Raw genomic sequence first — 13740 nt, 5'->3', positions numbered from 1 at the left:
GGGCTCCAGGGAAACACTATTTAGTTGCACTCTTTTCAATCACTCCTTATAATGGAATTGCCATACAGAATTCAATCCTCTTTTGCTCTTTCATACTTGGCTTTTACTCCCTTTGTATATCCTCTTCTATATCGAACTACCATTTGATGTTACATTTTGTTTTGTGGAGAACTTCATGTGTGCGCGCACACTCTCTTTCATTATTATCTAGTCATTCTCTTCATTTTTCATAATTTCATTCTTGCTGTCACTCTTATTACCACATATTCACCCACCCACATTAACGTTTACTCGCTTCCCGCACTTTATTTGTAGTATCAACCTCACCATTCACAATTGCGTTTTCTCATATTCCGTTGTTCAGCTCGTTGCTGTCATACTTATACTTTCCACACTTCTGGCACTTGCTCTTGAAACATTCTGATCCCTAAATCTTTCATTCTATATAGTGAATATATTTCGCATATGCTGCAGTGAACAAAATCACACATTTTGAAATTGCCCACTGTTGTTCTATATATTGGACCCGTATAGTATAACAAAAATAAAGATTTTTAAACCTCCCAAATAAACAAACACTCAGAAAAAATTTAGAAAAAAGAAATCAGTTGTCTAAAATTTTCAAAAACAACTTGTCTTTCAGCTCCAAAATTTCAACATGTAGCATATTATGAGGAGCTACCAGTCATGTATACCTGTCAACTTACTTGGATATTTCAGTCTTATAATATCATTAAGAATCAATTCTTTAATTTTGTTATAAAGTGTTGAAGAAATAAGGGAAGTATATGCTTCTCTGTCTAATAAAATTTCATAAAGTATGTTTTCAATAAAATTGCAATACTGTCATAGTTCATCTTCACTAGCATGAGGCCCTCCTGGCACATGTTACGGGCTTTATACTATATTACATCATGTTCATGAAGTAAAAAGCCACATGGAATATCTCATTTTGATATCACGTTTAATGCCACTTTCCTTCATGATGAGGCCATCTCCCCACAAAATTGATACATTAATACTTTGGAACGACTGAGAGATATAATTGAACATTATTTAATTTTTGCATTTTTTAGGAATTTTTTATTTATTATTTTTACATAATTCAGAATCTTGCTCTAGAGATCAAACATTATAGGCCTCTTAAGTGGGAGGTTGGTGGTAGTCATACACTGAGTGATGAAATTCATTTCCTACTTAAAGGGAGATGAATCAGACCATCCATGAATATTCCCATGCTTTCTCGACTATTTGTCACTTTATGACAAATAGTCAAGAAAGCATGGGAATATAACAAAGATCTGTATTTAAGTTTTGTCGATTTGGAAAAGGCATATGACAAGGTGCCAAGAGAGAAGCTATTCAGTACTGCAGTTATATGGTGTCAATGGGGCATTATATCAAGCAGCAATACTTAGTCTTTATTTGAGTTGTAAGTCAGCAGTTAGAATTGAAGGAAGTACAGGAAGATGGTTTACTGTTAAATCTGGTGTGAGAAGACAAGGATGTACATTATCCCCTCTGTTATTCATTATCTATATGGATCACATTATGAAGGAAAGTGGTATTAAACATGATATCAAAATTGGAGATGTTAATGTCAGCTCTTTGCTTTATGCGGATGATGTTATACTTCTAAATAAATCCGCTACAAGTCTGCAAGATTCTCTGACTAAATTGAATAACTGTTGTAATAGATATGGTATGAAGGTCAGCAATAAAAAGACAAAGACAATGAAAATAGGCAGAATCATTGAAAATGTCAACTGTGTTGTGAATGGAGAACCTGTGGAACAAGTAAAACATTTCAGCTATTTAGGCACGATTTTTACTGAAGATGGTAAATTAAATATAGAAATAGACAACAGAATCAGCAAAGCTGGTATAGTGGGATGTCAATTGAATAAATTCATATGGAATAAGAGAGAAATTAGTCGGAACACTAAATTAGCTGTGTACAAGACAGTGTTCAAACCAGTTTTAATTTATGGATCTGAGAGCTGGGTCAGAAGTAAAACACTTGACCAAAGACTAGAGACCACAGATATGAGACTCCTGAGAAATATTAGAGGCGTGAACAGATGGCATCAGTGGCAATATCATATTAAAAATGAGGATATTAGGAAAGAACTTGACATTGTCAGCATCCAGGAATGCATTACCAGAGCTAATCTCAGGTGGTATGGTCACTTAAACAGAATGGGCGAGGAAAGATTAGCAAAACAAGTGTTCTCTGCCAGGTTGGCAGCAAAACGACCCAGAGGAAAACCAAGATATAGGTGGATTGATACGGTACAAAGTGCCTTAGATGATAAAAATATAAGATCTGATAATGTTGGAGTCTTGACAAGTAACAGACTGATTTGGAGGAAAATTGCAGATAGGAAATTAATGATGTAATTTTTTTCGTGTAGTACTATCATATCCTGTACACCCCTTGAGGGTACATGGCAGGAATTTGATGATGAATCAGGGCATCTTCCAACACATATTCGAATTCTAACTGCTGACTTTCAACTGAAGTATAGACTATATATTGCTGTGTATAATGTCTCATTTGCTGGCCTGGTTGGCCAAGTGGTTAGCGTATTCACTTTCCAGCCAAGAGGCTGCAGATTCGAATCCTGCCTAGGCATGGATGTTTGTGATTGTCTTCCACCTTCATACATTCATTCATACAAGTGAATAAACACTTTCCCAAGATGGAGTGGGAGAGTGTTTATTAACTCGTAAGAATAAACCAACCCTCCCCCAATGGGAGAGGGTTGGTTTATTCATGGAAAAGTTACAGGCTGGAAAAAAAAGAAAAAAAAATGTCTCATTTACATCATATAATTTTACAGTAGATGCATACTTAGTGAACATCACTATAACAAAATTATGTTATATAAAAAGTCCCATAGAACCAATGCTGTTTTAAGTTCACAGTTACAAACAGTAAAGCTGAAACCTTCACAATAGCAAACTGAATTTTTTTCATTTCATTCTCTACACTTGAAATTCTGATTTCACCCTAATGAACTGCTCACTGAGTACCTTGACTATGTCCTGTGCAACAGCAGCAGTTACCAATCTCCTGTTGTCATCCATTAACATCATCTTACCATAATCATTCTCTTCTTTTTACTTTTTTTACTTGCTACATATCAAAAAAAAAAAAAGATGGGGGGGGTTTCTTGGCCTGATTTGCTAATTTCTCTTGTATTGCACTTTTCTTGTATTTACCAATCAGTCACTCTTCTGGCCTGCTCTTTATACTCTTCGTGTAACAGATTATTACCATTATTCATCTGTTGCCTCCAAAGTACTGTCTTCCAGATTTCATGTTTAATCCCCTCATTCATCCATTTTACACCTGCCTTATTCAGCCTTTTGATCTTTGTAATACATTCACACATTGGTGCTATTAAGTATTTCTTTGTCAGTTCCCAAGCAGGCATTTATTTTCTTTTTGCTCACCTCCTCATTCGATATGCTATAGCTCCAAGCTGTCTCCTAAGCTTGTTGTAATCACCAGCCTTGTACTTCCACATATATCCTTTCCTCACAGAAGTCTATAAATTTATAGATATTTATATTACAGAAATTTATAAAACTAAAAATCCAGAGTTAATGTCTAAATTTTGATATGTTACATTAGCTTAAAGATGTCACTTAGCTGAAATTTTCATAATGAACTAAATATGTGCTGACTGTAATCAGTTTAGGATTTTACAATTAAAGTCAACCTTATAGAGAGAGGCTTTCAAACACTAAGTGAGCTGTGACTCAAACAGATTTCACAACTTTTACTTAAACTTGAATTTAAAGAAACAATGTAGAGTGTGCAATGTTTCTTAAATTTACAGTTCTAAAAGAACAGTATCCATTTATGCCAGTCGCACATTATTGTGTTGCAACCAAATCAGGAAGCTGACCTTCACATCAGCTGTGTCTATCACTTTCCTCTCAGACTTACTAATGTAGACTAACATTGATCACTTCTTTTCCCATCCTCCTTGTAAACGGAAGTGACCAGGTTGACAGACTGACGTTTTCTGGTTATTTCTGTTTTTTAAGGGTGCAGACTACTCATATTTATTATTATTATTATTATGGGCATTTGACTTAGTATGAAGTTTCAGATAAGTGACATTAAAACTTAGCTTATGTAACATTTCAAAATCTAACAATTAATTATGAATTTTCATTTTTCTGATTTCATATTCATATGTGGGACTTGATAATATATCACCACGTATTCTGAAGGAATGTGCCAGAGAGTTGACACCTGCCTTGACATATTTTTTTAATACGAGTCTTGCACTTGGTCAAGTCCCTAAAGAGTGGAAGGAGGGCAAGATTGTGCCACTTCATAAAGGAGGTGATCGAACTCAAGCATCAAACTATAGGCCTATCTGTGTGTCGGGTGTTGTGGTTAAGTTGTTGGAGAAGCTTGTGAGAGCTAGAATCCAGAGTTGGGTTGACAACAATGGTATAATCTTTGATGGACAGCATGGATTTGCTAAAGGGAGGTCGTGTTTTAGTAATCTACTTACTTATTACAATAAAGTGACTGCTTCCTTGGACAGAGGAGAAGGATACACAGTAATATACTTGGATTTCGCAAAAGCTTTTGATAGAGTGCCTCATGATAAGTTGACAGTCAAACTAGAGCAGATGGGGTTGGATATTAGATTAGTGCATTGGATTGGAGACTGGCTATCTGATAGGTATCAACAAGTTGTGTATGGGGGTGCAATATCCAGGAAAAGGAAAGTCACTAGTGGAGTGCCTCAGGGATCTGTTTTAGGGCCATTACTATTTAACTTGTATATTAATGATATTGGCGAAGATTTGGATGGAGATATTCAGTTGTTTGCAGATGATGCAAAGTTGGGAAGAACCATAAAGAGTAGTGAAGATGTTGTGGCCTTGCAAGAAGACTTGAATAAATTGAGTGATTGGGCAAGCAAATGGGGGTGTGAGTTCAATGTTGCAAAATGTAAGGTTTTAAAATTTGGAAAACAAAGATGGGATGCAGAATTTATGCTTGGTAAGAATATATTGTTGGAAGTAGAGGAAATAAGAGATCTGGGAGTGATAGTGGATAAGGATCTAAAATTTAGGGGTCACATCGCCAAAATTGTGAAGACAACACAAAGACTTCTGGGAATGATGAGGAGGACACTGACGTGTAGAAGTAGGGAGATTCTTGTTCCATTGTATAAGGCTTTGATTAGGCCACACATGGACTATTGTGCCCAGATTTGGTCACCTGGTTTTCAGAAGGATGAGGAGATGTTGGAAAGGGTCCAAAGGCGACTGACTAAGGTAGTTTCTGACCTCTGGAATGTCGAGTATGAGGAAAGATTGAAAAGATGTAATTTGCAGAGACTAGTGGAGAGAAGGAAGAGGGGAGATATGATAGAGACCTACAAGTTGGTAAGGGGTTGCTATAGGATCAATGGTGGAGAAGTTCTACAGCGAATAGTGGGAGATCAGGGGAGAACCAGAGGTCATCCCTGGAAACTGTATAAAGAGGGTGTGAGTAGGGGAGTGAGAGGCAGGTTTTTTTCGTGCAGAGTTGTGAATGATTGGAATGCCTTGCCTGAGAGTGTGGTGTCTGCAAGGAGTTTGAATGTGTTTAAGACCCGGTATGATGAGATGTGTGTGAGATAAAAGGACCTCCTAGATGAGTCTTTGACTCCATGAGGTCTTGTTTAATAATAATAATAATAATAATAATAATATTCTATTGTTTCCTATATCTTCCATTATTGTTTGCATTTATAGTTAATATTGTTATTTTGTACTTTATTTAGTTTCTGCCAATCCTTTGTGTTTTTTTAGTGTATGTTTTCTATTATTTCCCTTTTGCTGTTGTCTGCAATTTCTTTTGTTGTATTTCTTGTGATTGCCCCCCCCCACTATTTCCTTTTTTCTGTTTCTTGTGATTTCTTATATTTCTCATGATTTTCTTTGTTCTATTTCTGCAATTTCTTTTATTACGCTTTTTGCGAATTTTTTGTCATGATCCACCTGAGAGCGATTGCTGTTTGCCAGCAAAGGTTGGTCGATTGGTAGAGCCTCTGCTACTAATGGCTCACGCAAAAAGTTAAGCAGGTTTGAACGTGGTTAGTAGTTGGAAGAGGACAGTTGGAAAGGACTCCCTGGAGGTGTCAAATAATGTTAATATTGTCTTTATCCTGGTTTTTTTTTTTTTTTTTGCATTATTTCTCATAATTTTTTTCTCTGTTTCTGATGATTTTCTTTGTTCTGTTTCTTGTCATTTCCTTTATATGTTTTGAAATTTCTGTTGGGTTATTTACTTTGATTTTTTCTGCTATGTTCATGATTTCTTTTGTTTTATGGATATGGGATGCAAAGGTCAGTATTTTTATTTTAAATTCATTATAGTAAACCGTCTGCTATAACAAACTGTCTCTGGTCCTTAGGAGTTCACTATAGCTATCGTCTTTTGTAGTGTTTTTAACAGCTTTTCTCTTGGAAACTTATCATATAGCTAACACTGGCTAACTAGATGACATCAGTTAAACATCGGTCGTTCTGTGGACTTCAGCAAAATAAGAAAATTTTATATTTAAATATGTGCTGATATTGTCTAATTTGTTGATCGAGTGTTACTGTGAGATATTTGAGTGTGGAAAGCAATGTTTGGAGAAATTTCTTAAGCAATATTATCATTAATTCATTGTTTTTGTTACACACTGACACAACATGGCAGTGAAAGGCAAATCATTGCTCTTGGGTTAGCATGGAAGACAAAATAAATGGCATGGATTTTTCACAAATGGTATGGTGCCATGAATGAGGTATGTATGAGGGTGGTCTAAAAAGTTCTCGGGCCTCAACCACAGATAGCAACACTATCGGCAAGATTTTTTATCCTAAGTTGTTACATCTGTCATAAGCATCCATGTGAAATTGCAAGTCATTCTATCAAGTAGTTTGTTTTATACAGCTGTCTGAAGCAAAAGTGTTGTCCGTATCCTTGAAATGGATAAAATTGAGTATCGTGCGCTTGTAAAATTCTTTGTAAAAGAAGGTTTAATGATAAAAGAAATTCTACATGGAATAAAGATCAGAAGAAAAAACTTAAAATCTTCTTTGGTCGTCCGCCTAGATTGTATGGTCTTCCGAAAGTTCATAAACCAGGCATTCTGTTGAGACCAGTCATCGATTGTGAAACATGCGAAACTTTACGTCATTCTCCTAACTTAAATAGATCCGACAGCTTACGTCTATCCCCTTTATGGGAGATAGTACTTTATAAATCAGCTTGACTTTTTAGTTATCTTACACCAGCTACTTAGGTGACACTTTTTGGAATTGTCAGTTATTGTTTAATTTGAGCTTAAAATGTACTGAAGATGCCTGTGACACACAGGCGAAAATTATACTATAAAATAATCTTTGTACGTGAGTTTTCCATTATTAATTTTGTATCGATATGCCTACTCATAGTATACCTCTTTTAAAACTTATAGCGAGAGTGAATGATAGCAAAAAAAGACGCAAGAGAAAGGTGAGTTGGTGAAGATGAGGCAAGAGATGATGTGAAGCAGAATGAAGAGAATTGTAGATATGTATGGAAGAGTGAAGAAGAAGACAAAACAAATGATGTTGGTACGAAAGAGGTAACAATAGACCTGTGAGTTGTATTGTATGGGCGATAAACGAGAAGATACACACAAGGTTTGTTTTCCAGGAGGTAAAATGAATAGAGTGATTGAGGTGTTGGATGTGAGGAGTAAGCAAGCAAAATGGCTTGACTGGGAACAAGTAAAATGTAAGATTGAATATCAGGAGGTTATTGAGAAGGATAAAAGATAATAGTGTAATAGGAAAGGTAGTCACTGTGTTTGCCTAGGTATGACGGTGATGAGATGAGACAGAAAGCAAGAATTATGAATGATATGTTAGCAAATATGTGTGAAGAGAAAGGAGTTCAGTCTGTTAATGAACTCCTTTCTCTTCACACATATTTGCTAACATATCATTCATAATTCTTGCTTTCTTAAAGCAAGCTCTCTTAAAGCAAGCTTTCCAGCAGGCTCTCCAAATAACTCACACTGGAATGAATTTGAAGGAAGAATTGAACTGTATAAGAGTGAGGGACTGTTTGAATGTTTTCAGTGTGAGTTATTTGGAGAGCCTGCTGGAAGGGAGAGTAATGAGTGCAGAGAATGAATCTGAGCAAGTAAGAAGCGATGTGGAAGAGTAAGGAAGGAAAGATTGAAGTGGTGCTTATGAATGAAGAAGTGAGTAGCATGAGTGTAGAAAATGAGAAAACAAGTGTGCGAGACAAACAGGGAGACTTAGGGTGGACAGGGGGAGCACAACGTGGGAAAGGTGGATGCTCCAAGAGGATGTGAATGCATGTGTAGACAAAAAGGGAAGGGAATGACCTGGGATGTAGAGGAAAATAGTTCAATTTGTAGAAGGTTCTGGGATGAGCAAGGAGAAAAAGAAATGGCTCGATTTATGTATGGAGAAGTCACATCTAATAAGTGGTATTAGTTAAACTTGTTATAGATTCAGGAATGAATTGCTATGTTTGTATATGAATGCTAGAAGTATCAGAAACAAGGAAAATGAAATGGTTGCATTGATTGAGTTCGTTCACCTAAAAATTGTGGAAATAAGTGAGGCATGGTTGGATGAGGAAGGGTATATATAAAGATGGAAGGGTATGATGTATTTTTTGCAAACAGAAAGAGTTAAAAGGGAGATGGAGTGCTATTGATGATAGAAAACAAGGTAAAGATGCAAGAAGGAAATATTGGTAGTGGTTTTTGAGGCAGTATGGTGTGAGGATAGAGATGAATAGAATGAAATGCTTCGTTGGATATTGATGTAGATCTGGTAATGTAGAGAGTAGTGATCAGGAAATGTATAAGCAAATTAGCCAAGCAAATAGGAAACAAGTGATCATTATGGGTGATTTTAATTATGGCAATATAGATTATTATTATTATTATTATTATTATTATTATCCTAAGACCCCATGGAGTCACAGACTCATCTAGGAGGTCCCTTTTGTCATACACACAGCTCATCATACCGTGCCTTAAACACATACAAATGGTATGTGTTTATTTCCATCATCAGTAGGCAGGGCAATCAGGGATGCTACTAGTATTCAGCACTTACAAGATGATCTTAGCATAAGATGCAGAGAACAACAAACTGACCTTTATATTTGTTTTATTCATTTTGAAAAGGCTTTTGATAAGGTCCAGCATACTCATAACCATCTTAGAATGACTAGGCCTAGCTAGAGATGCAAGCAGGAAAGGATGATAAGGATGTTAGAATCATTAAAAACTTCTACTGGGGCCAGACTGCATGTGTTCTATCAGACAGGCAATATCAAAATTGAAAGAGGAGTGAGAAAAGGATGTGTACTAACTTCACTCCTGTTTAACATCTACTCAAAAGTCTTATTTCTCAAGGCCTTAGAAGGAAGAAAGGATGGTGTAATCATAAACGGCCAGTTAATGAATAACTTATGCTATGCAGATGATACTGCTTTAATTACAACAAATATTCAAGATCTTCAAGTACTCCTAGAATGTGTCAACAAAGAAAGCACAGAAATGGGCCTAAAAATTAACACACAAAAAAAAAACTTACGATAATAAGCAACAACCCTTTGATAACAGCTGACTTAATTTTAAATAGAAATAAATTTGAACAAGTGAACAAATTCAAATAACTTGGATCCTGGCTAAATGAAAGTTCGGACTGTGAAATGCAGATAAGATCAAGAATTGAAATTGAAAGATGGTCCTTTATCAACATGAAATGCATTTCATGTAATAACGACTTAAACTTGCCAGCAAAGGTTGGTCGATTGGTAGAGCCTCTGCTACTAATGGCACACGCAAAAAGGTAAGCAAGTTTGAGTGGGGTTAGTAGTTGGAAATGGTTCAATCGTTCGACGCTGTTGGCACACTCTCCCTCGATGAGTCTTTGGACTCCCAGGAGGTGTCAAATAATAATAATTGAAATTCAAGTAAGAATGATGAAGTGCTATGTATGGTCAAGTTTACTATATGGAATTGAAACATAGATGTTCAAGGCAAATACAATAAAAAAAACTGGAAGTCTTTGAAATGTTGATATTTAGATGGATGTCCAAGATCTCATGGATGGAAAAGGTGAAGAACGAAGAAGTCCTGAGAAGAATAAATAAAAAGCGAGAATTAATCAATATCATGGAAAGAAGAAAAACTGCCTACTTAGGACATCTAATGAGAAATCATAAATATAACATTCTCTAGGTAATATTAGAAGGTAAACTCAGTGGAAAGAGAAAACCTGGAAGAAAAAAAATATCATTACTAGACAATATAAAAAAACTGGACTAAACTGAATATAGTGCCACTAAAGAAGAAGACAAAATGATTTGAATAGGCTGGAAATGTGTGCAACGAAAATGGCTGTCAGTTTAATGTTAGTAAGTGTAAATTATGCACTTTGGCATGATAAGATTTTCAGTGGCTATTATATTAGCCGGGTTATGCTACAAGAAGTTGATGAGACTAGGGATCTTGACATAATGGTGGATAGGAATTTGAAGTTCAAAGGTCACATAGCAAAAGTTTACAAATACAACTCAGAGAATAATTGTGATGTTGAAGAAGCAAACTTTGACATGTAAGGATAAGGAAGTCATTTTGCATCTTTATAAAGCCTTATTAAGACTACAACTGGATTATTGTGTGGAGATTTAGTCTCCTGGGAGATAAAGAAACTGTGGAAAGGGTGCAAGGAGGAGTTACAAAGATTATGTCTGGATTATAGGATTTAGATTATAGATTATGTCTGGATTATAGGATTTAGATTATGACCAAACATAGCTTCATAGGGACTGCATTTTATTCTTTCATGATACTCTATTTTCACGAACTGCATGAGATGTAAACCATTGCTTCATTTTGTCATTGAATAACACTTGGAGCTCCAAATATTGTAGATATATCTGAAAGTTTATAGGCAATTTCAGCTGTTTGTTTTTAATGGCTGCAGTTGTATAAATTTCGTCAAATGAACTTGATAAACAAGAATAAATTTGAAACCTCAATCTTCTTGGGACTGCGTGTCAATTAAGTTGATTTGGCATTGACTCTTTATTTCATTAAAAAAAAAGATCATTTGTCATTACTAATTCTTTTTTTTTTTTAGGAACATTTTTTGGCAGACTTCACATAATGGGTTCTGCAGTCATGCTTTTATATTCTTCCTTTTTTTTTTTTTTTTTTTTTGTCATTCTATTTCTTCCTCCATGTTCAGTTGCAAGATGTATAATATTGAATGGTGACATAGTATTTTATAGTTGAATTATTCAAAACTGGATATGAGGTTTTCATCATCTTCTACTTTGATTACATCCCAATGTTTTAATTTTTGATAATCAACTGACATTTTTTTTGTTTAAGTTGTATCCCAGTTTTTAGTTCTAAATACTTTTCCCTCAGCAGAAAACTTCTGTTCGAAGCCTTTTGTGAGATTAGTGTGGCTAGTTTTGCAGTAAATTGCAGTTTCATTTGTACTACATTAGCTAATCCATTTTGAAAGGAATAGTGAATAATACTCTGTTCACAGTTCTGTTGTTTATGTGATAATGAGGTTTTGTTACACGTACTTGATGCGACATCACATGACCAACCCTACCTACCAATTAAAGCATTCATTAATCAAAGTAAACATTTAATGTTGGAGAATGTACATAATGACGAGTGATTTTGATAAATTCACAAACATTGACCATGTTGTCCAATACATTTAGTGACCAGTGATTATGTATAATCTCCTATTTATCAAATTCTCTGTAACATATATATGTGTGCTTTATTCTGAGAATCCAGAATAAAAAAAAATGAAAACATCTATACAGAATAATGATTCTAGTAGCAAGGCTTATACGTTGGTCATACATAACTGGTAATTAGTTTACGGAATTAACAATGCATATAAAGTATATTAATTAATATATTAAAGGAATATTAAAGTACTGAATACTTTATATGCGTTGTTAATTCCGTAAACTAATTACCAGCCACAGAATAATGATGTCCCTTTTATTCACTCGTGCACATATTCATACTTATGATATAAGATATGAATACATGTATGAATGATATTGTTTATAAAACGTCTTTGGAAGCAAAAATTAACATATCAGTCCATGAATCAAACACAAAATTTAAGAAAGTTAACACTATTAGTAGTTTAAAAAAAAAAAAGAATAATCTTGTCCTTAAACTTCAGAATGCATACTTTCCATAGTTTGTATAGGGCATTCGTTAAAAAAAAAGAAAAAAAGAGCAATCTGATTTAGTAAAGCTTTCCAGGAGAAGTAGAAAATTACAGCAGCAAATGTTATTGCAATCACATATAAAGACAAATAAAGATCCATATTGTAAATTTATTCAGTTCACGAGAAATCAAGTACATTAATGGCTATTCTCACCAGCTTTAACTCTGTAGAGATAAATGAGACAAACACAGTTTATTTTGGAACATCCCTGTTTTTCTCTTTGATAGTTGTCAGGTTCCTGAATAACATTATTATTATGTTACACCTCCAGGGAGTCCAAAGGCTCATCGAGGGAGAGTGTGCCAACAGCATCGAACGATTGACCCCCTTCCAACTATTAACCACTTATATGACTTTCTTTTCCATTGTCAACCACAAAAGTTAACAATTTACTACTAAAGGCAAATTAATTAATTGTATTTATTTTCAAAGGGATTCTTAACATCATTCGCTTCTGTTTTTTTGCATTTTCCATTCCTTTCTAACTTCTGACATCATTTCCATATTTGTTCTTCTCATCTCTCAATATTGTACACCATATTTCCAGTCATTGCAAATACATGAGACTTCATGACAGTTGGGTATCACAAACATCAAGGAGCAGTTTATTCATGGAGAACTAATGTTTATGGCACAATTGAGACATATGTTCTCATTCACTGGATGCCTATTTAATATAATTTATAGAAAAATGTATGAGTATTTTAGTTAAAATGATGCAGAGAGGTAAATAACTTCTTAGATTCTTGCTGCAGAATGTGAAGACTTACTATAAGGTATCTTTAGGTTTAACAGTCTCATTAGTTTTATTGTTATTATGTGACACCTCCAAGGGGTCCAAGAACTCATCGTGGGTGAGCACTGTACTACATACAATCCATCATCCACAGCTCTTAAGTACTGTAGATGATGGATTGTGTGTAGTAGAGTGTTCTCCTATGATGAGTTATATCTATGAGTTATATTTGTCTCTGTGCCTTGGCTGATTTGCCTGTTGAAAAACCAGAGTCTGGAATTAAAAAAACAGTATGAGATCAGCTAACTCATATTAGTTTTCTACCAGAAATGAATTGACAAGACTGCTGTTACATTCTCTATATAATGGAATATTGTTCTTACAAGATAGCTTAAAACTATATCAACATAATAGTTTTATATATCTTTTCTTATTCTGATTTAATAATTCAGCTAACAATAAAATTTGTCCACAGACAAATTATAGAAAGAAAGATGTTTAAGCAAATATGTTCCTGAATTTAGTCTGCTTAAATCTCTTGCATTATATTTCTCACAAAGGAGGCTGATTAATGTTATGCTTTTCACTTGTAATCTGATGTAATTGTTCTTTAAATACTCCCAGAATAATGTTCTGATGCTTAAGAACTTAATCTTTGTAATAATATGGCATTCTT

The 13740-nt window shown here is 34.7% G+C and overlaps 1 protein-coding gene across 3 annotated transcripts in view; it reads left to right on the top strand.

Moving 5' to 3' along the window:
* Gos28 (golgi SNAP receptor complex member Gos28) overlaps nt 1–13740 on the top strand; it is a 167909-nt gene that overhangs the window by 39060 nt on the left and 115109 nt on the right. The gene's annotated exons all lie outside the window — the stretch shown is intronic.

The sequence above is a fragment of the Typopeltis vanoorti genome, chromosome 22 (assembly GCF_054136105.1).
Source record: "Typopeltis vanoorti isolate ZY-2024b chromosome 22, IOZ_Tvanoo_1.0, whole genome shotgun sequence".
Lineage (NCBI taxonomy): Eukaryota > Metazoa > Arthropoda > Arachnida > Uropygi > Thelyphonidae > Typopeltis > Typopeltis vanoorti.
This window is presented reverse-complemented; position numbering and strand designations above follow the sequence as displayed.